The sequence below is a fragment of the Neofelis nebulosa genome, chromosome 2, assembly GCF_028018385.1.
Source record: "Neofelis nebulosa isolate mNeoNeb1 chromosome 2, mNeoNeb1.pri, whole genome shotgun sequence".
NCBI classification, from domain to species: domain Eukaryota; kingdom Metazoa; phylum Chordata; class Mammalia; order Carnivora; family Felidae; genus Neofelis; species Neofelis nebulosa.
In genome coordinates, this window is record NC_080783.1 from 46,600,047 (window position 1) to 46,625,602 (window position 25,556).

At 34.8% G+C, this 25,556-nt stretch overlaps 1 protein-coding gene across 1 annotated transcript in view; it reads right to left on the minus strand.

The window, feature by feature from the left end:
* Window positions 1-25,556, minus strand: part of GULP1 (GULP PTB domain containing engulfment adaptor 1) — a 771,890-nt gene that overhangs the window by 376,738 nt on the left and 369,596 nt on the right. The window contains exon 5 of the mRNA XM_058711639.1: window positions 6,380-6,457. The gene's annotated coding sequence lies outside the window, so the exon portion shown is untranslated. The remainder of the gene's footprint in view (window positions 1-6,379; window positions 6,458-25,556) is intronic.

Below are 25,556 nucleotides of genomic sequence, written 5' to 3' on the forward strand. Positions count from 1 at the left end.
TACATATCTATCCATGTATCTGTCTATCTATCTATCTATCTATCTATCTATCTATCTATCTATCTATCTATCATCTACCTATCTAAAACCATTCCACTATTGCCCCAGTATCATATTCTTAGCTCTGGCAACCTGCTTATTCTCATCATAGAGGATTTTCTTTTGTGTTTTCATCTCCCGGTTACCTGGGCAGGTCTATCATCCCCATTTGCTTTTCTTTGCCTAAGACCTCTCCTAAACCTCATATTGTCCATTAAGCTGCACTACTGCAGTTCACACTGATGATCCCCTTTTCTGAATTCTTTTTATATACTGCATTATGAAGATTAGAGTTCCATTATTTTCTAACAGTTTTCTAAGTATTACATCCTTCAACAATTATTTTTGTTTAATTTTTTAATGTTCATTTTTGAGAGAGAGAGAGTTTGAGCGGTGGAGGGGCAGAGAGAGAGGGAAACACAGAATCCGAAGCAGGCTCCAGGCTCCGGGCTGTCAGCACAGAGCCCGACGCAGGGCTCGAACTCACGGACTGCGAGATCATGACCTGAGCCGAAGTTGGCCGCTTAACCGACTGAGCCACCCAGGTGCCCCCCCCCCCTTTTTTTTTTAACAATTATTTAATTTTTTAAAAACTATTTATTTTATTATTTGTGAGAGAGAGAGAGAGAGAGAGAAAATGTGTGAGCAGCAGGGGAGGGACTGAGGGACAGGGAGAGAGAATCTTAAGCAGGCTCCATGCTCAATAGAGAGCCTGATGTGAGGCTTGATCCCACGATCCTGGGATCATGACCTGAGCTGAAATCAAGAGTCAGATGCTTAACTGACTGAGCCACCCAGGCACCCTATTTAATATTTTTTTTGACAGCAGAAACCAAGGTGTATATTTTTTGTTATGTCATGTACAGCATCTCTGGACTCCAAAACTCACAGTGATTGCTCTGTGGCAAATACTTAATAAATATAATCTTTGTCTCCTTGTAACTCACTTCCCTTATTCATGTCACTTTTCAGGGGTAGCGGCATAAAATTGTAATTAGTGATCCTCCTGGGTTTGTATCATTCTCTGCTTCTGTGGCTGCTTCTACCACACTACATTTTAATGGCCTATTTGCCCACTTCCTGTAATTACTGTATTGTGTCCTTCTTGTAGGCAGGAGCCACGTCTTATTTGCTCACTAGAATTTTGAAGAGTTGCTCTTCTCCTTAGTTCCCTAGGTTGGTTCATGTATTCTTTGCTCTGCCTTTATCATCTTATACATTTTCTATCACAATGCTTTATCTTAAATACGAGGTTAAAAACTGTATAAACCAATACAGTGTAACCCAGTGGTTCTCAGCCAAGAGTAATATTGACCCCTGGAGGACATTTGGTGAAGTCTAGAGATATTCTTGTTTGTCGTAACTGAGGAACTATTGGCATGCAGTAGGTAGAGACCAGGAATGCTGCAAAATAACCTTTAATGCAGGGGACAGAGCTTTCCCGACCAACAAAGAACTTTCTAGCCCAAAATGTCAGTAGTGACAAGGTTCAGAAGGCTTGATGTAGCCTTGGAGTTGAGCACTATGTTCACGGATGATTTGCTCAGCACCATTCCTGGCAATAACAGATACACAAGAACACTTGTATAATTAAATGATGAAGGCTAAGCAAGTCAATTAGTCCTGAAAAATAACACCATGCCTATTTCATCTCTCCATCGATCTATCCATTCATTGATTCATAGGTATTTACTGATCATCTCCTATGTGTCAGGCATGGCACCAGGTAATATGGACAGAGTAGATTCAAGGATCACTCAAGGTTTTTTGTATGTAGTAATAAATACAGATAAATACTAAGGCAATTTTGCAACACTGTATGTACCCTGATAACAAAGTGCTGGGTTTAAAGAAAGTCATCTGATCCCAATTTGAAGGTCAAAAAAAGCTGTTTTCTAGCCACGACTTGCAGAATGAATGAGTTAATAGGAAGGTAAGATACAGAGAAAAACACACACAAACGGCCAGAGGCTAAAAACAACATTCTACACTTCCAGAATTATGAATAGTCAGGAAAGGCTCAAGTACAGAGTGCAACGAGGTCCCTAAAAGTGATGGGTCTAGAGTAATAAATACGAGTCATGTTAAGAAATTTGGACTTCTGATAACATCATAGGATTTTTAAACTGAGTTATAAAATAACATATTGCAAGATATTACTGTTATTTTTATTATTACTATAAATATTATTATTGTTCCTTGAAAAAAGTTAAAGGGAGGACAACAAATTGAAAATGAAACAGAAATCCTCAATAGGGTTTACTTTAAAACAGAAAGTTAAAGCATTCATAAATGCTAATAAGTGTGATTTTACTTTTAGCTCTATTTTGCCCTGCTTCTGCATTCCATGCCATTTTATATGTCTGTCTTTAAAGAAAATTGGAACTGTTTATATGTGCTTTACCGGGCAAATGATGCTTGACTGTGAAAACTTCCATAATCACAACCTCCATGCAAACATCCACAATGGGAAAATGGAAGATATGATAATCTAATCTAATTTCATTACACCTTATCAAGAGGGAGGAAAGTTTTAGAGGTGAGTGCACCAGGATTTAGGTAGTAGAGTGAAAAGTTTAAGGCAGAAGTTACTTACAAAGGCTCTCTTGAGACTTTCTAGGTCACTTTGTGAAAGAAAAAGACGTTAGAACATCCCCTAAAGTCTACAAGTAGAAGCTACAAGGTGGCAAGTGTCCTGACACTTTTTTTGAGGACTTTATTTTCATTTCAATTCTGGTCTTGTGAAAGTTGCCCTGAAACGTCCTTCACAGTTTTAACAATCTGTTGGTTTCCCACCTCTGTAACTCATGTTCTCAGAGGGATGAAAATATAACTAAACAGTACCATTTGCACACCACTTCACAGCTTACCAAATGCTTTAATTTGCACTATCTTAATAAAATTTTGGAGACTTGATATTCCCTAGGCTTCACTTAATCACCATATTGGTTTCTTTGGTTAAAGAACTTCACAGGGTGAACAAGAGAAAAAATGTGACCAATGCAATTCAAATAATCAGCAACTAGTGAGACATTCTTACCCTTACCCAGATATCCAGTTTTAAATATTATGGCTTATTTGATTTTTAATTATGTATATCCAAAACACAGAGTGATACTTAATCATGAAGACAGTTTTTTTTGTTTCTTTGGTTTGGTTTTGTTTGTTTTTGTGTTTTGTTTTGTTTTGTTTTCTTGGTGCAATCTTTTGGCTTCCATGATTCGCATCATCTTAAAACTATAGCCTCAGAACATATGTGTTTTCTTATGCTTTCACGAATAAGATAATCTATCATTCATATATATTTAAGAAAATACAGCAGTAGGTGAAATTTGTACATTTTTTTTTAAAGCAAGCAATACATTATTTTGGTTTCAGGTAAAAAATACTTCGGGAAAAAATTAAATAAGGCGAATTCATTGTGTGGTGGCATTTTCTTACTGAAATGGGAATATTTTCCTGATTACTTACTTGGAAACTATAACAGAGAAGCACATTGTTTCAACAAAAATAATGGGCATAGGTAAAAGCAATAACACACAAGATCTTCATTAAAAAAGGCAAAAAGAACTAGCAGTAGAGGAAATGTGTAAAGATATTCATTGCATTTAGGTATAATCCATAAGAAGCAGAAGTTGCTGACACATCTCTTCAAAAGGATGTATACCTAACATATTTGGTGAAGGAAATAATTTTCTTTTTTTTTTTTTAACATTTATTTATTTTCGAGACAGAGAGAGACAGATCATGAACGGGGGAGGGTCAGAGAGAAGGAGACACAGAATCTGAAACAGGCTCCAGGCTCTGAGCTGTCAGCACAGAGCCCGACACGGGGCTCGAACCCACGGACTGCGAGATCATAACCTGAGCCGAAGTCGGCCGCTTAACCGACTGAGCCACCCAGGCGCCCCAGGAAAGAATTTTCAACAGGGGAGTTAGCTTTAGGCTGTGCTTAAATTTCATACACCAGCCTTAATACCATGTACACAATTACAGTATCCTTTCCAATATATATATATTATTTTTCTTCCAAATTTTTGAGGATAAAATATTTTGCCTTCAGAGTATATAATTTCTTCTTTTCAGTATTGTTTTTCTTTTTTTTTTTAATTTTATTTATTTATTTATTTTAAAACGTTTTTTTAATTTATTTTTGGGACAGAGAGAGACAAAGCATGAACCAGGGAGGGGCAGAGAGAAAGGGAGACACAGAATCGGAAACAGGCTCCAGGCTCCGAGCCATCAGCCCAGAGCCTGACGCGGGGCTCGAACTCACGGACCGCGAGATCGTGACCTGGCTGAAGTCGGACGCTTAACCGACTGCGCCACCCAGGCGCCCCGTTCAGTATTGTTTTTCAAATAAACTTTATATTGTAGAACAGTATTTGATTTACAGAAAAGCTGTGATGTTAGTACAGAGATTTCCGGTATGCTCTATACTATTTATCTGCTTATTAACATTTCATATTAGTATGCTACGTTTGTTGTAATTTATGATATCGATACATTATTAACTGAAGTTCATACTTTATTAATATTTCCTTAGTTTTTAATGTAATGCCCTTTTTCTGTTCCAGACTCCCATTCAGGATACCACATTACATTTAATTGTCATGTCTCCTTAACTATCACTTGCCTGCGACAATTTCTCATACTTTCCTTGTTTTTGAAGGCTGTGACAGTTTCGAAGAGTAGTGATGGGTATTTTATAGAATGGTCCTCAACTGGTTTTATCCTGTGTTTTTCTTGTGGTTAGACTGAGATTATGGGTTTTGGGGAGGAAGACCACAGAGGCAAAATGCCATTTTTCATTACATCATAGCAAAGGCACATACTATCAATGTGATTTACCTTGATCACCTGGTAAGACAGTGTTTGCCAAGTTTCTCTACTGTAAAGTTATTCATTGTTTCCCTTTTTGCATACTGTACACTTTGGAAAGAAGTCACTGTACATGACCCACTGTTAAAAAGTGACAGTTATACTCCATTTCTTTGAGGGCAGATTATATATAGAAATTGTTTGGAATTATTCTGTAATGGAGATTTCTATTCTTTCTCAACTTAAAAATGTATTCAATCATGTATTTATATTAATAGGGACTCAAGGATATTTATTTGATGCAGTGGCTTATAATCTAATACCACTTCACTTATTTTCTTGCTCAAATTGTTTCAGCGTTGGCTACTGGTAGCTCTTTCAACTGGCTCCTGAATCCCTTTGGCAAGACTCCATAATTGTGGTTTATTTTTTTTTCTTTTTTAGCACTTATTTTCTGACACTACAAGACACTACAGGCTCGTCTTTATATTTCCTGCCCCATTCCTAGAATGAGCCATTTCTCCGAAGATCCTGGTTCCCTGTGCTGAAGGATGGTATTAGAAACCAAGATCTAGGCACTAAGGTGTGCTCATTGCTATTGGAGTATCATTCATCGCTTCTAGGCAAAGAAGACGATGACAGAGCAAGGAAATACATGTGCATATTATTTTTATTTCGGTATATGTACATATCAGTACATATTTCTATACGTAATTATCTTTATCTATATTAAGCTAAACATGAGTTTGTGCTAATGTCTCCAACTCTAATCCATTACCACATGGATCGTTTTATCCTGTTCCCCTTGTTTATCTGTCATCTCCCATTCTAAAAGTAAGGAACCTGGTCCACAACATTTACCCTCCATTTACTTAATTTTTCAAATCTAGTATACATGTATAGTAGAATCAGGATTGTTAACCCATACCCCCATGGGGATCAACCTTAACTAGACTATAATTCTTATGTACTGTTTCTTTTGCCTTTAGTCTTACAGATTCCACTCATTACCAAAGTTATTTAGTACTTTTTTTTATCTCTACTCCCTTTAGTGAGACTGTTTCATATAGTTTTCATATGGTTAAATTGTATGGTTATGTTCTATATTCCATCCTAGGATCCCCTAACCTCTCATAGACTTTTAAAAATTTGCACGAAGATTCACTCTGTGCTATAAAGTTATATGGATTTTGAAAATGTACAGTATATGTATCCACAATGAAAGTATCATACAGAATAGTTTTACTGCCCTAAAATATCTCCTGTACTTCATCTATTCATGTTCCTTCTTGCCATCTGATCTCCTGACAACCATAGATCTCTTTACTGTCTCTATGTTTTGCCTTTTCCAGAACATCACATACTTGGCCATCAAGCTGGTCTATAATCTGGCTTCTTTACTTAGCAATATTCATTTAAAATTTATCCATACCCTTTTTGTAACTTGATGGCTCATTTCTTTTTACTACTGAATAACATTCTATTGTATAAATGTACCAAAATTTATTTATCCACTCACCTTTCAGAGGACATCTTGCTTGCTTCCTGTTTTTGGCAATTAGGAATAAAGCTGCTATAAACATTCATGTGGAGATTTCTGTGGAGACATAAAGTTTCAAATCAGTTTAGTAAATACCTAGGAGCACACTCACTGAATAGTATGATAAAATTGTATCTAGTTTTGTAAGAAACACCCAAACTGTCTCTGGAGGGGGCTGTACCATTTTGCACTCCAAGCAGCGATGAATGAATGACTTTCTGTTGCTTTGCATCCCAACACATGTTTTGCGAATATCTAACCCCAATCTGTTTTTTTTTTCTTCTCTTAATAATGTCTTTTACATACAGAAGTTTTTAATTTGAATAAAAGTCCAACTTATCAATTTTTTCTGTTTGGATGTTTTTGAGGTTTTGATATAAATTTGTATTTTTACATCAGTTTACTAAAGCCATGTTCTTAATTTATTACATATTGAGATTTTCCTTGTGGCCTAAGAATCTATTCTAGAAACATTCTATTTATTTATGAAAAGAAGTAGCACATTCTCCTGGTTTTCCTCATCCCTATCTGAACTTTCTTAATCATCTCCTATGATGCTGGGGCTCAATCCTGGGCATACTTTTCTTTGTATTTTACTTTTCACCTTTATCCACTCTGACAAGCACTCAAAGCCTTTTGTTTGCCTGCTTCCAACTTTATTTCTCTAGTGAAGATATTTCTTTATTTTAAGTCTTGTGTATGCAGTTGTTTAATTACATTATCACACATATAAGCTACAAACATCTCGAATTTTCCATATTCACTACTGCATTTTTTTGTATACATTTACTACCGCCACCTCTGCCCCACTAGGTTGCTCAGGCCAGAAGTCTTGGTATTGTCCTCCATCACTTGTCCCTCTCCTGAACTCTGACTTGAAATCCCCCAGTAAATCCTTTTGGTTTGAACCAGCTTCTCTTCTTCACTTCCACTACCCAATCCAAGTTGCCACCATCTCTCTTGGACTATAGCAATATGTTTACTGCTTCCCTTGCTTCCATTGTTACTCTCCTCTACTATTTTTCATATGTAACCTCAACTTTATACCTCTCAGTGACTTCTTATTTTTGTCAGCATATAATTCAAATCCTTAACATGGTTTCTCAGGCTTTACCCATAACTACTCGTCTGAAGCCAATTTTTCTCTTTACTCATTACACTCTAGTCCCCTCTAAATTTTCAGTGGGCCTCCAGCTCTTTTTTTTCTCTGAAGCTTTTATGCATATAGTTTGGTTTATCTTGAATATTTTTTTGGCCATTGTTTACTTGGCCAGATTCTAACTGTTCTTCAGGACACAGCTTGTTGCAATATTTTGGAAAAAAACTTCCCTGACATAGCTATGTCAAACATCTCTCTTTTAGGTCCATTCATATTGCTCTGGCATTTTCCTGGTTATTTTCTTCTTACGCTTCCATATGTGGATTTTCACATTCCATTTCACACACACATAAAAATGCAGATGAAAAGGTGTACATTTTCTTTTAAAGACTGTCAACTTAAATTTTGAAGAAGGTGCTCTCACCTTATATCAGCTTATCTATTTTAACTAAGAGTGACAGCTTCTTAGTAGTACAGAATGAAATTCTTTCCCTTTTTTGTTATAGCTTGGTTAAAATTTTGATCACTGAAAATAGCAGATGGTTCTAGGAGTATTATCCAAGGCAGCCTTTGTATTCTAAAATATTAAGATAAAATATTCAATCAGGAGACACAGTGAACTTTGGTCAGGGGTTTTGTATACTAAGTTTAGAGCTTAAAAACAGAGTATTGTTTAGGGCTGCTGGTGGCTCAGTCGGTTAAGCGTCGACTTTGGCCCAGGTCATGATCTCACAGTTTGTGAGTTAAGCCCTGCGTTGGGCTCTGAGCCTGCTTCGGATTCTGTGTCTCCCTCTCTCTCTGCCCCTCCCCACTCATGCTTTGTCTCTCTCTTTTAAAAATAAACATTAAAAAAAAATTAAAAACAAAAAAAACTATTGTTTGACTTGACAATTACATCATTGAAAACAAAAGGAAGTCATTACTTTCTTCAGCTTTCAGACTGATGTACAGTCAACAGATTTTAATAATAACAATAATAATAATAATAACTTTATTCTTCCAGTGTCAGCCTAATGAGTCTTATTCCTCTGATTTCAGTTTTAAAATCATAGTTTTCTGCCTTACTTCTACTGAGAAGAAAGACTATACCCAATGCAGCAGCCAGAGGATGGGGTATAACCAGAGCTTATCATATCCATAAAATTCAAGTCTTCTGATTTGGTGATAACTTTATCCCACTCTTTCTACCTCACACCCATGTTTTGTGCCCAGTTTTCTATAGCATCTGTTTGCACTTCAAATTTGATCGGGTGATCTATTGTCAACCTCAACTACACACGACGAAGATAAATTCCCCTCATATTTTTTCCTGACTTTTTCTTGTGTAACATTTGACTAACTGGATAGAAAGGTATCATTTTGCTGACAGCTCAGGTAAGGACATAAAGGATTTTCACTGCTTCTCTCTTTTGATTGTCATATACATGTGATTATAAAACCCTGCTGCTTCTTCAGATGGTTCTCTCAGACCCACTTCCTCTGTCATCCTCAGCACTATCCTAGATGTCATTTCTTCTAGACCTACTTCTGAAATTGTCATTTCACAAGACATTCTTACAGTATTCTTTTTATCATCCACTGAGCCTCTGCCCTAGCAATCTACGGTTTTTTCCACTGCCAAAGCTGTTCCAGTACAGGTTATTTTGAACATACCACACCCACTCCAACCTCCTGGAAGCTTATTTCTGTATTCCTATTCCACTATAGATCAATCCCAGGTCCTTATTCTATACATCAAATCCTTTTACTAAATAAGCATTCCTCTCCTCTTTCTTTTTAAAAAATCCAAACAATTTTCTGAACGTCTTTCCAGGAAGCCTAATGTCAATTTTTCTTTATTCCTATCATTTTTTTTCCTCCTCTCAAAGCAATTATTATTCTCAGAGAATAATTTTCCTTTAAAGACTACCAAAATCTCTGACTTTCTTTCACTTTTTCTCTTTCCCCTTAAATAGTGTCTAACATTATTTCATTTATTTCAAAAAATCTTTCTGAATTGATTATAAAGGAAAATATAATAATATTTCTTAGTTTATTGCCAGACATATAATATATATGTATATTATATAGCCAGACATTTTATAAGGCTATTTCTTCCATCTTTTCTTTTTATTTGTATGTATCATCTATTCCTGAAATGTATTATACTTTATTTTGATATAGTGTACTTTTATTGTTCTCTTTCATATGATGGCCACATATTTTTACTCTCCTTACCCTATAAATATGTATCAGTAAGACTGTTTGGTTTTAAGCAACAGAAAACACTTCCAAATTAAGCCTCAAATGAAATTTCTTTTTTTTTTTATACATATTTTTTTTTAAGGTTTATTTATTTTTGAGACAGAGAGAGACAGAGCATGAATGGGGGAGGGTCACAGAGAGAGGGAGACACAGAATCGGAAACAGGCTCCAGGCTCTGAGCTGTCAGCACAAAGCCCGACGCCGGGCTGGAACTCACGGACCGCGAGATCATGACCCGAGCTGAAGTCGGACGTTTAACCGACTAAGCCACCCAGGCGCCCCTGAAATTTCTAATGGATATGGAGAAATACTTGGAAACAACAATGCATCTGGAAAATCAGACCTGGGGTACTGTCAGATACCAAGGGGTAGGACAGCAGAAAACATAGCTACCCTCATAACCTGATATAAGCTTGGTCAGAATAACTGGATAGTACAGGAGGATCTGGCAAGTGGAGTCTCCCGGACTCCACTGAACTGCTTCTAAACTCTGCTCAAATCTTCATGCTAACACCAGGACTCTTAGTATAAGCAGCAATGACTTGAGCATACTGTTATGCATAATTAAGTATAACTTCAGCTGCATAGGGGTAAATAGAGGCTTTCTGTTTTTGAATTCAGAACATTGCCTTCTATGAACATTCAAGTGATGCAGAGGATTCCTCCCAAATTGGAAGAATGTTCAAATATTGATGGTTAAAAACCAGACATATATACATTACAGTAGCTTTCTATATTTTTGTCACTATTTTAGATTTTAGCCTAGGGAAATGGAAACACATTTGTACTATTTTTATCTGCTATCATCCTGGTTCCTAGGTAAGATTTTTTTGTTTTTGAACAATGCTAGTAACATGATTCTTGTTTCAGTATGAATGCCTCCTTTTACAAGGTAAGAGGAAAATTTCCTCTGTGATTTAGCATTTAACAGTGTTACATGTGCTAAAATAATGAAGTAAGTTTGCCTTTTTAAACATATCATGTATATATGCTGATTTGAAGCATTTGGCTTCAAATGTTTGTCTTACCTTTGGTGTCTGATTGATTAGAAGCTCAAAACGGAATGTGTGAGTTTATGTGTCTTGTATATTAACTTAATTACCTGGTTTTAATGTGCAATCTGTTAGATTTTATTGGCAAGGCATATCACAACTTTTAATGAGTCACATCTAGTACCAAAGGCACACTTTAAAAGAAAGAAACCACATAATTAAATCAGGTTTAGTCTATTTAAACACATTGGACTGATTAGATACTTTGGTTTAATTTTCTGAGAAAAGATAGGAAGTTTTAAATTGTATTAGTTATTTACATTATGCTTTTTATTCATTTGTAAGTATAAATCAATTTGGGCTATGAAAAAGGAACTTAGCATGTCTTTGTCTTCAGCAAAATAAATGAATGCTTGCATCAGATAGAAAATGAGTGCATATATATGTGTATGTGCATTTTTAAAATATTTGGATTACTGAATCCTCAGATATTTAATGTCGTGTGCATATTTATATGTCCATTACATTCTCAAAGGGACCCTGGCCAGAATGAGATCCAGAAGCACACTTTAGTGACTACTTTATATTTCTTTCTTACTACTTAATAAAATAAATTTTAATGAAGTATCAACGAGTTATTGAAAAATATTTTATCTTTGTATATAAACATATGAAGTACTATCTCTAGCACTGTATTCATTAATCATCTTTAAATTTAGATGGTAAAAGATGAAGTAAAAATGGAACCACCATCTTAACACATGTATAAACTAGATATATAATCCACTAGAAATATCTTGATAAGCTATAAATCTGAATAAATTCTCAAGTTACATTTAATGGATTAAAATGCTACTAATGAAGTCTCAACAGAGTGTGGGTTCTGCAGATTTCACAATGCAAAAATAATAAAAAATGGAGGAAATATTCTTCAGTATTCAAGCATTATTGCCTAATTAAGCAAAGTAGTCATTCACATCATGAACAAACAGCTGAAATTTTGGTATACACCTTTGTTATACGTGTATCTTCCTTTGTAATGTAATTTAAAATATCAACCAACATTCACATTGGAGCTGCACTTAGCTCAGTTGTTAAATATTTTAGCAGCAAACTACTGCTTGCATATTTAAGAGTTGAATTCAGTGGCCTGGATACTGTGATAGAGAGCAAGATTGCCAGTTCCACATTTATGTGGTCCAGTCTGTTTTGCTATTACGGGATGACCTCCTAGCTTCAGCTATTGGCTAACATGTCTCCGCTTGAACACACAGGAGATATATATACTTATGTAAAGATGATTTACGTATTTAAAAAGTTATCTCTTTCCCAGTTCTGTTGACTGTTACTGAGTTATGTTTTATTTATATGATTGTTGACTATCTTCTTTACTGAATTATCATTACTGTGTTTGCCCAATGCAGGCCTTGAACTCATGACCTTGAGCTCAAGACCTGAGATGAGATCAAGAGTCCAATGCTTAACTGACTGAGCCACTCAGGCACTCCAAGTTGGGAAAATCTTAAAAACAACAACAACAACAACAACAGCAACAACAACAACAACAAAAAACCCCACATACATACCAAAACTACAAATGCAAACACACACACACACACACACACACACACACACACACACTGAATGGTATTTGTAACTGTAACAATTACTGAAAAATTCATAAGAGTCTAGAAACAAGAGAAACACAATCTGTAATATGTAGAAATCTGTGGTGAATATATTTCAATTGAGAATTGTTTGAAGTGGGACCAGTCAGAGAAAAGTTGGCTGGGTGGAGAGTATGGTGGGGGAGACAGCGAGTGTCTAGCTAGCTGTGTGTTGGTAAAGTTCAGATGTTCTTGGTGGCAGCAGTGGGCATCTCTCTGAGAATGGTCAAATCCTGTGTAATCTGTATATTGGCTCCCCTCATTGGCCCTATATTCCAGGTTTGCTATTGATTGCCTGAGTTTCCCTATGCCATTCTCACGTTTCTGTTTAGGCTAACTGGAATCAGAGCTTGTTGTTGGTTTGTTTTAGATTAATTGATAATGGCATTTTGATTTTTAAATAACTGATATCCTGTATCAGATGGGAGTTTTCTTTCCTGTTGGCCATGATTATTCAGTCATTCAAGATTTTATTCATTCTTATTTTTGTCATGCAAGAATTCACTTTTTAAAATCAACCAATGGGGTCTTTAATTAGATGTGAAGTTGAGTTTGGATTCTCTATCTGTGAGAGATAAAATTCTAGTGGGTCTGTGGGCAATAAAATACCTTCAAAATATTTGGTTATTTAAAGAAGAGATTAATTGTTTTTAAAGAAGTACCAAAAATAATTATTTATATTATATTATTTTATATATTATATTATATTATATTATATTATATTATATTATATTATAAAAGAAAGGGTGGTCAGAATTTGTATGTTGACCACTACTAGGCATAAGGGTTAGTCATGCAATAAAGAGTTTTTCTAACCATTAGGGCAGCCTTCAATTTTTGTTTTTAGTATATTTTGACCATTTTATTTCCTTCTTTTAAAAGATAGATGGTTACACCTGGAAGTTATATCACACCATATGTTAACTAACTGAAGTTTAAATAAAAACCTAAAAAAAGATAAATGGCATTGGAAACCAAGCATTTGTTATAAACAAATATTTCCTGAGACAAGACACTTGAATACTATTATGTACAAAGTTTAAGGAGCATTTATACAACTTTAACAACTACATTAGAGTTAGGACTCTTGTTAACTATGCTCAAGTAATTGATCTTTTTAACTAGTAAGTTGGGCATTTTATTTCAATTATTCATCTAATTTAAACAACCACGAGTCTTTCATAAGATAATTATTCATAATAGGAGCCTGATCAGCTGGCATCTCAGAATTTGCCAGTGTTAGTTGTGCACATTAACTCTATTCTTGTCTAATAAATAAGGGACAACACTTAAGACTCTTAGCAGAGAGAGCTTGAGGACCAGATGAGGTGCTGAGTTTCCATTTTCAGATCAGCAATTTATAAGTGGGCGGGGGGAAGGTATTGCAATGATCTAATCTTATTTAATATTAAACATATATCCTGCAAATAGTGAAAGAAAGTACTTGTCAAACATTCATAATTCAAAGCTAAGATTTCCATTTGGAGTTAAATTAAGCAATTATTTGATATGTGTTATTTCCAGGCATGAGGGTCAAATAAGAACACAGATGAGGGAGAAAGCCTGAACTGTGTAATGTAATACAGGGAGGACAATCCCAGGGGAGAAGAAATAACAGTTGTACTTTAGTTGTCCCAAGAATGGTAGTGAGTGCGGTCTACAGATAAATTTGTTTTAAAGGTTTTATTTAACCTAAGCCTTGATGGAATTAGAAAATAATTGACCCTTTAGCACTTTATAGTACATATCATGGGTCAGTATTATTCTATGTGCTACATGTATAGTCATTTAATACTTACACCAGTCCTATGAGGTTTGTCTTAGTAAAGGACTTGTTTGGAGGTTCTAGCAGAGGGGCGAAGCTTCTCATATACCCTTGACCCAAGAACCATCCTCTTCTATCTGGGAAGGTCATCCTCTCCTACTGAGCACACATTTTCTAGAAGGATGCACATGGAGCACTAAGGGAGGAAGGGGACATCTGCCTAGCCAGCCAGATCAGAGGAATCAGCCCTAGCAATCAATGGGTGGCAGATGTTGCAGCCACATCATCCTCACATCCCAGGTTGATCCTATTTGAATCACCAGTGTGCAAATGAAGAAATTAAGGTAACAAAAGATTAAGAAACGTTCCCAAGGACAGATAGCTTGGAACAGTTAGCCAGGCAGACGGGATCCAGCACCAGTACTTTTCATTCCACATTTTATCCTCAGATCACCCGCCCTGCCCACAGCCCTGCTAAGGTGGGTCTTACAAAGACATGTTCCTTAATCATAAGATGCTGCCTCACAAGATGCTGCCTCACTTCTCTAGAGAGCAAATATTTTGTGCACATATTGAAATATTTTGTGCAAATGATCAAGCTGAGGCAGTGAGCTTGTTAAGAAATGCACTAAGAATAGGCTGGTTAAGTGGTAGAGATTAAAGCTCAACTGTCATAGTCTGGAGAAGAATCTGAAGGGGCCCTGATGGCCATGGCTGGAAAATAAAAATGGGCTCAGGAATCTGATGGACAGAGAAAGTTAAGAGAAGACAGTAGACCCATGGGAGAGCCAGTGACATCATGAAAGAGGGAGAGAGAGAAGAGTTTATCCTATTCCAGCTAACCTGTACCATTATTATACAAGAGAGAAGTTGAGAGTGTGCCTGTTTCTGTTTTATCATGGATTATATCATTTGGGAGTCATTGAGAATTCTCCAGGAGAAGAGTGAAATTATCAGGGGGATGATACAATACAATAAGTAAGACAGTAGAGGATATAATAGATTGAAATGGGAGAGACTAAGAACAAGATATTCATTATAAAAGCCTATGGCTATGGTTGAGGTAAAAGTATAATGTTATTAAGAATGGATCAGAAAATTATAGAAGAAAAACCTGAATTCTTTCATATGTTAATTTATTTATTAAATCATTTATACATTTGTTTCTGTATTTCTTTGTCAACACATATTTACTACTATATTGGTTTCTAGGAACACGAAGATGAACTCAGTCCTTTCCCTCAATAAACTCATCATCTAGTGAAGATGTGTATAACAGATTATTCATACGACCAACATACCTAAACTAAGAAAATCTGGGAAACGTTTTAAAAGAAATGACATTGAATTAGAGGTTAAGGAATCGGAAGGAAAGGTCTAAGATGTTGAAATTTGGTGGCTGTGAGTGTGGTGCTGATAGCAAGAAATATGGAGATAGGAGACTGATTCATCAAGAACTGCTTTCTAAGAATCTATGGGGAAATTGGTTGAGATGAGGGAAACAAATGACCTGGACCACTAATAATCTATCTTTAATTTGTCTTCTATTGCCCTATGAGACACCCAAGGAAAATGTATGCATAGATTTGGAGGCCTAGTTAATAAACATTATCAGGCTGAGATCAAAACACCTTTGGAAGACCTACATGAGCTACACAGGATCAGATGAAGGGCTCTATGTCATTGCTAAAGGTAAGCTTAAGTTCAAGCAGGTAAATGACGATTTTGGCCTCATATCTATTAATCTTATCCCCTAGTGAGAAAAAGCTAATTCAGTTGGCAGAAAAGCAAATGAGTGTGAGGACTGGAGCAAGAAGTCAGATAACTTTCTCCAACACCAAGAACCTCTTGTGCCAACCCTTCTCAGTCTAGGGAGCCTCCAAAGCAGGACCACAGCCCTGGCCATCTGCTCTCACCATTTAAGTTGGAAGAGAGCCCAAAGGGATTAAAGTGGGGACCAAAGAAAAGTATAATGTGATGTTTTTGATTCCTTGAGGAAAGACTGGTTAAATGGAAACCACGATTAATAAAGACTGAACCTTGTCTCAGCAGAAAATAACATTACCTATTTCCCTATGACAGTTCTTACCTCTCAAAAGTGCCTTACCTTTCTAGTATCAAAGAATGGTGTGCATCTCAAAAGTAATCATTTTTAAATGAGTTTGGAAAATGTTAACATAACTTTGCAATATCCCCTTTCTATGTACATTAACACAGAAAAACACTACAAAGTCCCAGAGGAAAGAAACTTAATAATTTATTTCCCCCAAATTATTTGATAATGAATCTTATTTATATAACCCATTAACATTGCAGAAAAGACTTTGGAAAATACTGCAGTAATGGAAGAGACTATAGACATTTGCCAGGACATTTCCCTATTCTAGAGAAACATATATTGTTTCTAAAGATATCCTTAATCTTCTAAGGATTATGTACTTTCCCAAATATGTATTTCATGCTCAATAAATCTGGGCTGAATAAATATTATTTTCTGTGATGGACATTTCTTTTTTTTTTTATTGCTTAATTATTTTTGAGAGTGAGAGAGACAGCATGAGCAGGGGAGGGGCAGAGAGAGACAGAGAGGGAGACACAGAATCTGAAGCAGGCTCCAGGTTCTGAGTTGTTAGCACAGAGCCTGACACAGGGCTCAAACTCATGAACTACAAGATCATGACCTGAGCGGAAGTCAGAAGTTCAACCGACTGAGCCACCCAGGCACCCCTGTGATGGACATTTCTTACAGTGCCACCATGATATAGTCACTGGCAGTCATGTGGTATTTCCCAAATTATACCACATAGGTAGCTACTCCATATGGTCAAAAATTAACTTAGTTTTCAGAATTTGAAAGAGGTCCCCACTGTTCTCAGAGCCAAGATAACCTGTAAAGCGGTGATATTGGAGTTTGACTGCTTCACTCATGACTTTCATAGGGACAATGATAATTTGGTTTATTCACTATATTTAAATATAGATTAATTCTTTTAAATTTAGTAGTCATCCCGCATTGCCACCTTCCCTAATCACCACATTCCATACATACACACACATACATGCACTCACTACTATATATTTGTATATTCGTTTAAGCATACATTATAATTTCAAAAAAAGATTAAAGATAAATTTAGTCTGAGGTATAGGTATAGTCATTATTTTGAATAATAAATGTAGAATCTAGTTTTTGGAAGTGGTTGATAGCAGAGAAGCACACATTTTGGAAGCAATACAGAGAATGATGATGAAAATGTAGTGAGTATATATTTTACTGTAGCTGTGAAGGTTTCCCAAAAAAGTAAGCTCCACAAACAAAAAGCACATTCAAATGGCTAATGTGAAAACAAATAAAAATAAAACATCACTGCTGGTAGATTTCAGCAAGAGGAAGACCAGGTAAAATTCTAGAGCTGGCTAATGACCAGCTGCTTCTGTTTCGTTGATAGTGTGCTTGGCTATAGTTGACAAAGGGACACAGTTGCTATCCCAGGCTGTCAAAAGGGTGGTAAAAAGGCATGGATAAAAGATTTCACAAGATGCAGATATTCTGAAGAATTGAAATAAAAATATTTTAATTTCAGAATCCTGATTATCCAAGATAAAATTTTTGAAATGAAATGAAAATGAAAATGTCACAAGTTTAGGGCATTACGGTGTTGTTTATTTAACAGATTGCTGAGTTTTCTATCTGTATTTTGATTTAAGATATCATGTCTGACACCTATAGTTTTGTTTTATGAATACTAAGCTGATTAAATTTTAATGTTTACTTATAGCCTCTAAAAACCATATGGGGAGTTATCTTTTTAAAGGTCATCCTTTGAATTTTTAAAGGTCTAAAAGTTTTAGTATTGCCTTAAGGCTTTCTACACATTTGTCATCTAAATCTTGCCTGCATATCCATTCAGAATTCCCCTGCACATCCATTTGCAATTTACATATACATATACATGACACCAATTTGATTAATGATCTTCCCATTCTTACTCTGCAGCTTAATGGACAAAATAGGATGTTGACAAGGCTCTTGAGGTAGGCATGAGACATACTGATTACACTGTTTTAAGACCAATGGAACATTTTCAGTCACAGAACTTTCTGGTATTCTAAATGTCTACTATTTTTAATGCTTATGTTTTCAAAGTGTTTCAACTCTGATGATGGTAAAATCATGATAATTACTGCAGTTGTTTTTGTTGACCCAGCCTCTGACATTAAATCTATGTATGCCCAACCTCTTAGAGGGAATGGGGTCTGAGCATTCTCAGAATGTGGTCTGAAGTTATTATTTGAAAAACCAAATAATGTGTAGTTAGATTGTTTATTTTTCTCATTGCTAGATTTAATTTTATCAAGAAATCATATTCATTTTTGATGGTTTTTGTCAATAATCCTGATTAAAATGTAGTCTTGAAGAACTTTGTATCTGAATAGAGCTTTCAATAGTTTATTAGCTATCTTCCACAGAAACCTTATTATTAGGTCAGTATAATTATCTGCTATTATATGGTAAGCTTATTGGAAAATATTCTCTAAAGTAGCGTTATCCTCAAAGTGGCACTGTTATTTTAATATTCATTTTGATAGTAATAGCAGAATCTGTGTTTAATATTATGTCCTCAGGCATACTGTACTTAATACATCTTATTGCCTGACACTTTTTTTTCATTTAATTGCCATAATAATGCAAATGGAAAACAATAATGACTAAAAGATAAATATATGACCTTCAACATTAAGTGTGAGTCCATAAAGAAAATTAGGAAAGAGAGGGTGTGAAAATATGGTCGATCTTGGATAATTTTAGCTAGAAATTATTCACAGGCTGTTACTTACTTAACTCATGCTGCCTCAAGTTACATGAAAAGCTAATAATTTTTTAAATCTATATTACATATATGTAATTAATATGAACTGATTAATAACATTATGAAAGACAAACTGACAACCTTTTTTTTCAATATATGAAATTTATTGTCAAATTGGTTTCCATACAACACCCAGTGCTCATCCCAAAAGGTGCCCTCCTCAATACCCATCACCCACCCTCCCCTCCCTCCCACCCCCTAAACTGACAACCTTTTCATCGTATGATAAATTTTCAAATTTTTCCTGCCCCTTGCCATTCTTACACAATCATCTAACTTGGGCAAGGGCTAGTTGGTTTGGTCTCCCATTTTTTGTTTTTTAGGTGTTATCCACTCTGAAATTGTATGTATGACATATATGTGATACCTTTTTTTTCATTATGATGAAGAATACCTATATTTATACACATATGCATTCATCCTAGATTTCAAAGGTATCCATTTTTACTTTATCCAAAGTCTAATACTATAATATCTACAAACATATCTGTATGTGTCTGACCGTATGTAATATATAATTTGACCAACGTCTTTACTACTGCTAAACTAACTCAAGTAAATAAATCTGTTTCTGTCTATATAACTTCTCCCTATCAAACATTTGGAAAACCTATTTTCTTACCTGAAAGTAATTTCCAGTGTTCTCAGTAGAGAAAACTACATAAATCCACTCTTTGTCTACAAGTAATTATTTTTCTAATTTTCTAAGATGTACAATTTGTCATAACTGAACTTTTTTTAAATTACTGAACCTTTGCTGAGAAGGTTCAGGCCTGAATCCTTGGAAGACTCCCACCAAGAGGTATCATTGGGTAAGCACACATTTCTTGGACTACCTCTGGCCTAGAACTGACTGGGCAGAAACCATTACAGGGGGAAGGAAAGAATGGTTATGTACCGAAAGTTTCATTAAAATTAAAATCTGGTAAAAAAAAAACTCACAAAATTAAGTATTTCGTGGTCTTCATTGTAATTTAGAGTCATATCCTACTATTGTCATTTGTCTTCTACTTCAATATTTTTGCAATGTCTGAAGGAAAACTGTTTTGAACCAAATGATCTGGATGTTATTTTCCATTGCTGTTGTGGGTGAGTAGACTGATAATTATCTGAGGTTATTGTATTTGATTTATAAATTGCAGGGAGAGTGCTTATACTGCTTTTCTCATATTGTTGTTTTGAGAATTCAGTAAGTTAATATATGTTAAAGTGTTCTAAACAAAGTATGAACTACGTAAAGTATTATTTTAGTAACTTCTGAATTCAGCAGCAGTACCTATGTATAATGATATCAGCCAAGATAATTGCTGCCAAGTATGTAATGTAATAGTGGGAAATAGGCATAGTTAATATAATAGAAATTTCATAAAAATACAAAAAGTATTAGAATTCAGCTCTTTATTAACAAGTAGCAGATTTGTTGCCTCAAACAAGTAATGAAAGTAAGTATACATTTAAAGGATGTTGGATAAATGCAAATTGGTCAGCATATTGTGGGAGGAGTTTAGAAAAGAATAATCATTTGTATCTGATTTTGGAAATAAAAAAAACATAAATATGTGATATTATCTAAAATTAAAACTTGTTACATAATCAAAGTAGCAATTATAATTTTAAGTAGAAAAGCAGAGACTTGTTTCCCTTTTTCATCTAACCATCACTATGCCTTATAAAATACTGGGATTCTTGAGCAACTATATATTTGTGATAAATTAATACAAGGCAAGTGTTCTATTCTCCAAACTGTGTGATATTTAAAAAATTTTGATACAGAAAAAAAGATGAATTATTTTGCCTTTGTATAAATGCATACTCATAGCCATCATAAAATTTCACTAATATATTTCAGGTAATATGATAGAGCCTGCTTTCCCATAAAAAGTAACAACCTTGATAATATCCATACAGTTAACTAATCAATAGTTGGTAATTTATTTTAAATAAGCCTTATCACTAACTGTGTAACCCCACAGTTTCATGAATGACTGTGTAAAATAAAGTATAAGTCATAGTTCTTTTCCTCAATATGAAATTTGGATTTTAAGCATACCTAGATTTAGAAGAATTAATTCAAAACTTATGCTAACAATTTCACTGTACATTCTTGGTTTGATGCTTATTCTCTGTTGTACACCCAAAAGCAAAGATAGATAAATAAAACATGAACACATCCAAAAGACATACCAGCCTCAAAAATAAGATAGGTATGCCTGTGAACCAGTAATAGAACCAGAAATGCAGAGGAGTTAGTCAGGCTAAAGTCACAGGGCTGAAGGGTCTGGGTTTGGAAACCAACAGAAGTATCCATGGTTTGGCCCCTTTGGGATACTGGGTTTTAAAATATTTAACCAAACATGGGACTTGCCTCATAACCAGGCATAGTGTTTAGGGGCAAGGTGGCTGGCAGTATTCTACTCATTAGTGGAGTAAATAAATATGTTTATTTATTTTGAGGGAGAGAGAGAGCAAGTGAGCATGAGTGGGGGCAGGGGAAGAGAGGAGGGAGAATCTTTCTTTTTTTTTCAATATATGAAATTTATTGTCAAATTGGTTTCCATACAACACCCAGTGCTCATCCCAACAGGTGCCCTCCTCAATACCCGTCACCCACCCTCCCCGCCCTCCCACCCCCATCAGCCCTCAGTTTGTTCTCAGTTTTTAAGAGTCTCATATACTTTGGCTCTCTAGGAGGGAGAATCTTAAGCAGGCTCCATGCTCAGTGTGGAGTCCAACACAGAGCTCCCTCTCACAACTGACTGTGAGATCATGACCTGAGCCAAAACCAAGAGCCAGATGCTTAACCTACTGAGCCACCCAGACACCCTCCAGTATTCCACTTATGAAATAGGGCTGCAAATATATGCTAGTCATCTTTTTAAAGATTTTATTTTTAACTAATCTCTACACCCAACATGCAGCTCGAACCCACAACCCCAAGAGCAAGTGTCACATGCTCCACTGACCCAGCCGGACAGAATTCCAACATGCTAGTCATTTTCTCTTTTGCCTGGGATACTGCTGGCTAGTGGGACAGGGTTGGGAAGGCAACATTCAGCCTTGGGTCCATAAACTGAGCTGAGTGCCACCCTGAAGGCTGAATCCACAATATCTCCAGTATCACATGGTGAGGAGCCCATAATGTATAATCATTAGACCTAGCTGTAACATAAAGTGCCTCAGGGATCATTAGAGACAGTTAGGAAAAAAGTACCCGCTGTGCAAAAAGAAATGTAGAGTGAAGGTGGGAAAGAAAAAAATGTGATTTATTTCCACTGAAAAATCAAATTATATTTTTATATGGTAATCAAAATATACATGAAATTATAGACATATCAAGACTGAAGAGTGACACAAAAGTAATTAAAGCATGCTGAACTTGTAGTGTTCAGGAGAATAAAAATAATCATAAACTTTAAGCCTTGACAGAAAAGTCTATAGTTAAGATTGTATGTCAAAAACATAAAAGCAACTGCTGTAAGAATGGCTTCCAAATACCACAAGGGAAAGGAAAATGTAGAAAACTTTCATCAGTGCGATAGTAGACAAGAAAGTAGAAAAAAATAATTAAAAGAAGAGGATGAGGATGACAGATAATCAAATTATAAAATAAGGTAAGATAATTAAGCCTACATATATTAGTAATCACTTAATTTATAACTGTATTTCATTTACCTATAAAGTTAGAAATAGGTGGATTTGAACAAACTAAAGTCCTATTATATGCTTCTTACAAAGCACACATGTAAACAAAATTGTACAAAAATATAAAATTAGAGGAATAGAAAACAAATACCACTTATCTAATAACCCAAAGAAAATTGGTGATTAAATACAGAGTTTGGAAACAGATACACATATATACAGAAATTTGATACATAATAATAATAATAATAAGTATAATGATGATGATGATAATGATTGATGATGATGTGGTGATGAATGTTATTGTGTACATATCATGTGCCAGGCTTGATAAATGCTTTATCAACTTTAGTTGATCTGCTTCTCATGACAACCATAAAGACTTTAAAAGCTACTATAAATTATTATGGTCCTTCAGCTGGCTATCCATGGACACCTTTGTTTTTAGATCTTTAGTATTTAAAATGTGAAAAGAAAACTTGACAGCTTGTAGAAAACTGGTCTATGAATACAAACAGAATATATATGCACAAGAGGAAAAATCAAGAAACTGATAAAACTATGAAAGGAACCCATTTCTCTACTAATCAAAACAACTTACTGCTTCATGTTCATCAGTTTGGCAAGAAATATAAAGTCTGCAAATACAACGATTGGCAAGCATGGAAAGAAACATAAACTTTCATACAGGGTTGTTGGAAGAGTAAATTGGTACACCTCTCTGGAAAGGTTGCAGACTAAATTTATCTTATACCCTACCAAGAAATCCCATTTCCAATATATCCTAGAGAAATGCTTCCCATACACTAATAGGGAAACATAAAAGTAGTCACAAAATCAACGCTTTTATTTGGAAGTTATTAGAATTAATTTGATGTGGATAAATCTAAAATGCATATTATTGATATGGGAAAATAATTAAGTAAAGATACATAAAGTTGAATGCCATATACAAAAGTATAAAAATATGCAAATTAATGCTATGCATTGTTTTAGAATTCCCATGTATTAAAAGCATAAAATCATGAATTGCAATAAATAAAACAGAAATTCATGTTAGTGAATACTTCTAGGGAAAGAGGGAGGAAAGACAACCCAAGAGAGTTGTGCAGAGAGCTTCAGTTTTATCTGTAATACTTTATTTTTTCAAAAAAATATGAAGCAAAGACATGAAAACATTAAATTATGTTAAATGAAACATGAACAATGAAACATGTTTCATTAAACATCAAATTATGTTTAATGAAAGCATTAAATCATGAGCAGTGGCTATATAGATATTTGTTACATCATTCTGCATATTACATTGCCCATTTGGAGTATTTTACAAAACCCTAATTAGTACTATAGTGTACAAATATGGTATAAAAACATTACTTTCTAATATATAATTAATCTAACAATTAGATATTACAAAAATTGTATTAGATTATATATTAGATTATATAAATAAAGAGGTTTATAATATAATTTATAATAATTTCTAACACTACTTTATATGTATATTCAAATGTGTTTCCTTTGGCACTTAGGTGGCTCAGTCAGTTAAGCATCCAACTCTTGATTTTGGCTCAGTTCATGATCTCATGGTTGGTGAGATCAAGCCCCAAATTAACCCCAGATCAAGCCCCTTGGGATTCTCTCTCTCCCTCTCTCTCTCTCTCTCTGCCCCTCCTCTGAACACATGTGCATGCAGGCATGTGCTCTTCTCCCTTTCAAAATAAGTAAATAAACTTAAAAAAAATGTGTTTCCTCTCTCCCAATTGTCTCAGTTCTTTTTGATTAGCATAGTTCATAGCATATGGTTCGAATTCAGTATATAATTGTAGAGTAAAACAATAACTAAAATTGAAAATTTCTCCGTGTACAGAGTGTATAATTTACCACCAGAAGACTGCAGTGGGTAAAAAGAAACACAAATACAGAAACTTGGGATGCACCAATAAAACATTATGCATGACAAGATTCTACTTTTTTAGTGCTTTTCTTAGATATAATGTATTCTAAATGTCCTTGGAAATGTACACATATTTTAAAAGTGCAACAAACTATTTTAGGTGGAATTTAAGATGATTACTATAAATATAATTAATTTTAAAAGATAATTTGTAGAGCAATCTCATCACATACGTTTTTTGTAAGTTATATCAACAATCCGTGGATCTTTTACTACAAGCTATAAACAAACGAGGAATAGTTTAATTCCACTTAATAAGTGAGCTTATTAGGAATTCACACAGTTTAAACAGCTGCTGTTTATAAATACAAATCCAAGAGACAAGTTTTGAGAACATAATTCAACCAACATGATAACTTGAATCTTATTAATTATGCAATATAAACGATTTTAAAATTTCAAAATTTTACTAGAATTGGGGCATTTTCATATTATGATAGTACCCAGGGAAACATCTAAATAAGAGAAATTCTAATTATTGCTGTGATTTATAGATAATAAAATTTTTCTTCCTCCCCTTGTATTAGCCTGGAAAGGAATCTTTTTTATTCATAATTTAATTTTATCATCATGGACCTTTGACTTATAGTTGACCTGAAGGTTAAGTAGGAATTTTACTGTAAGCAAAAGGGACAGGTATTATAAAGGGGAATGCAGTTGTTTTTAGTACACAGTCAGCTTATGTGATAAAGAGTAAGAGATGCTGCTCTTATTTAGGTATGGATGGATGGCAGGAGAATGGAAATGGTGGCTGATTTTACCCATAGGGATCCAAAAATGGTGTAATTCGAAGGAACTGGAAAAAGACATTAAATGTAATTTTTGTCATTTGTGAGAAAACACATTTAGACCATAATTAAATGGATTTAAAGTGACTCACAATATTAAATTATATACATGACAGGGCCTGAAAAAACGG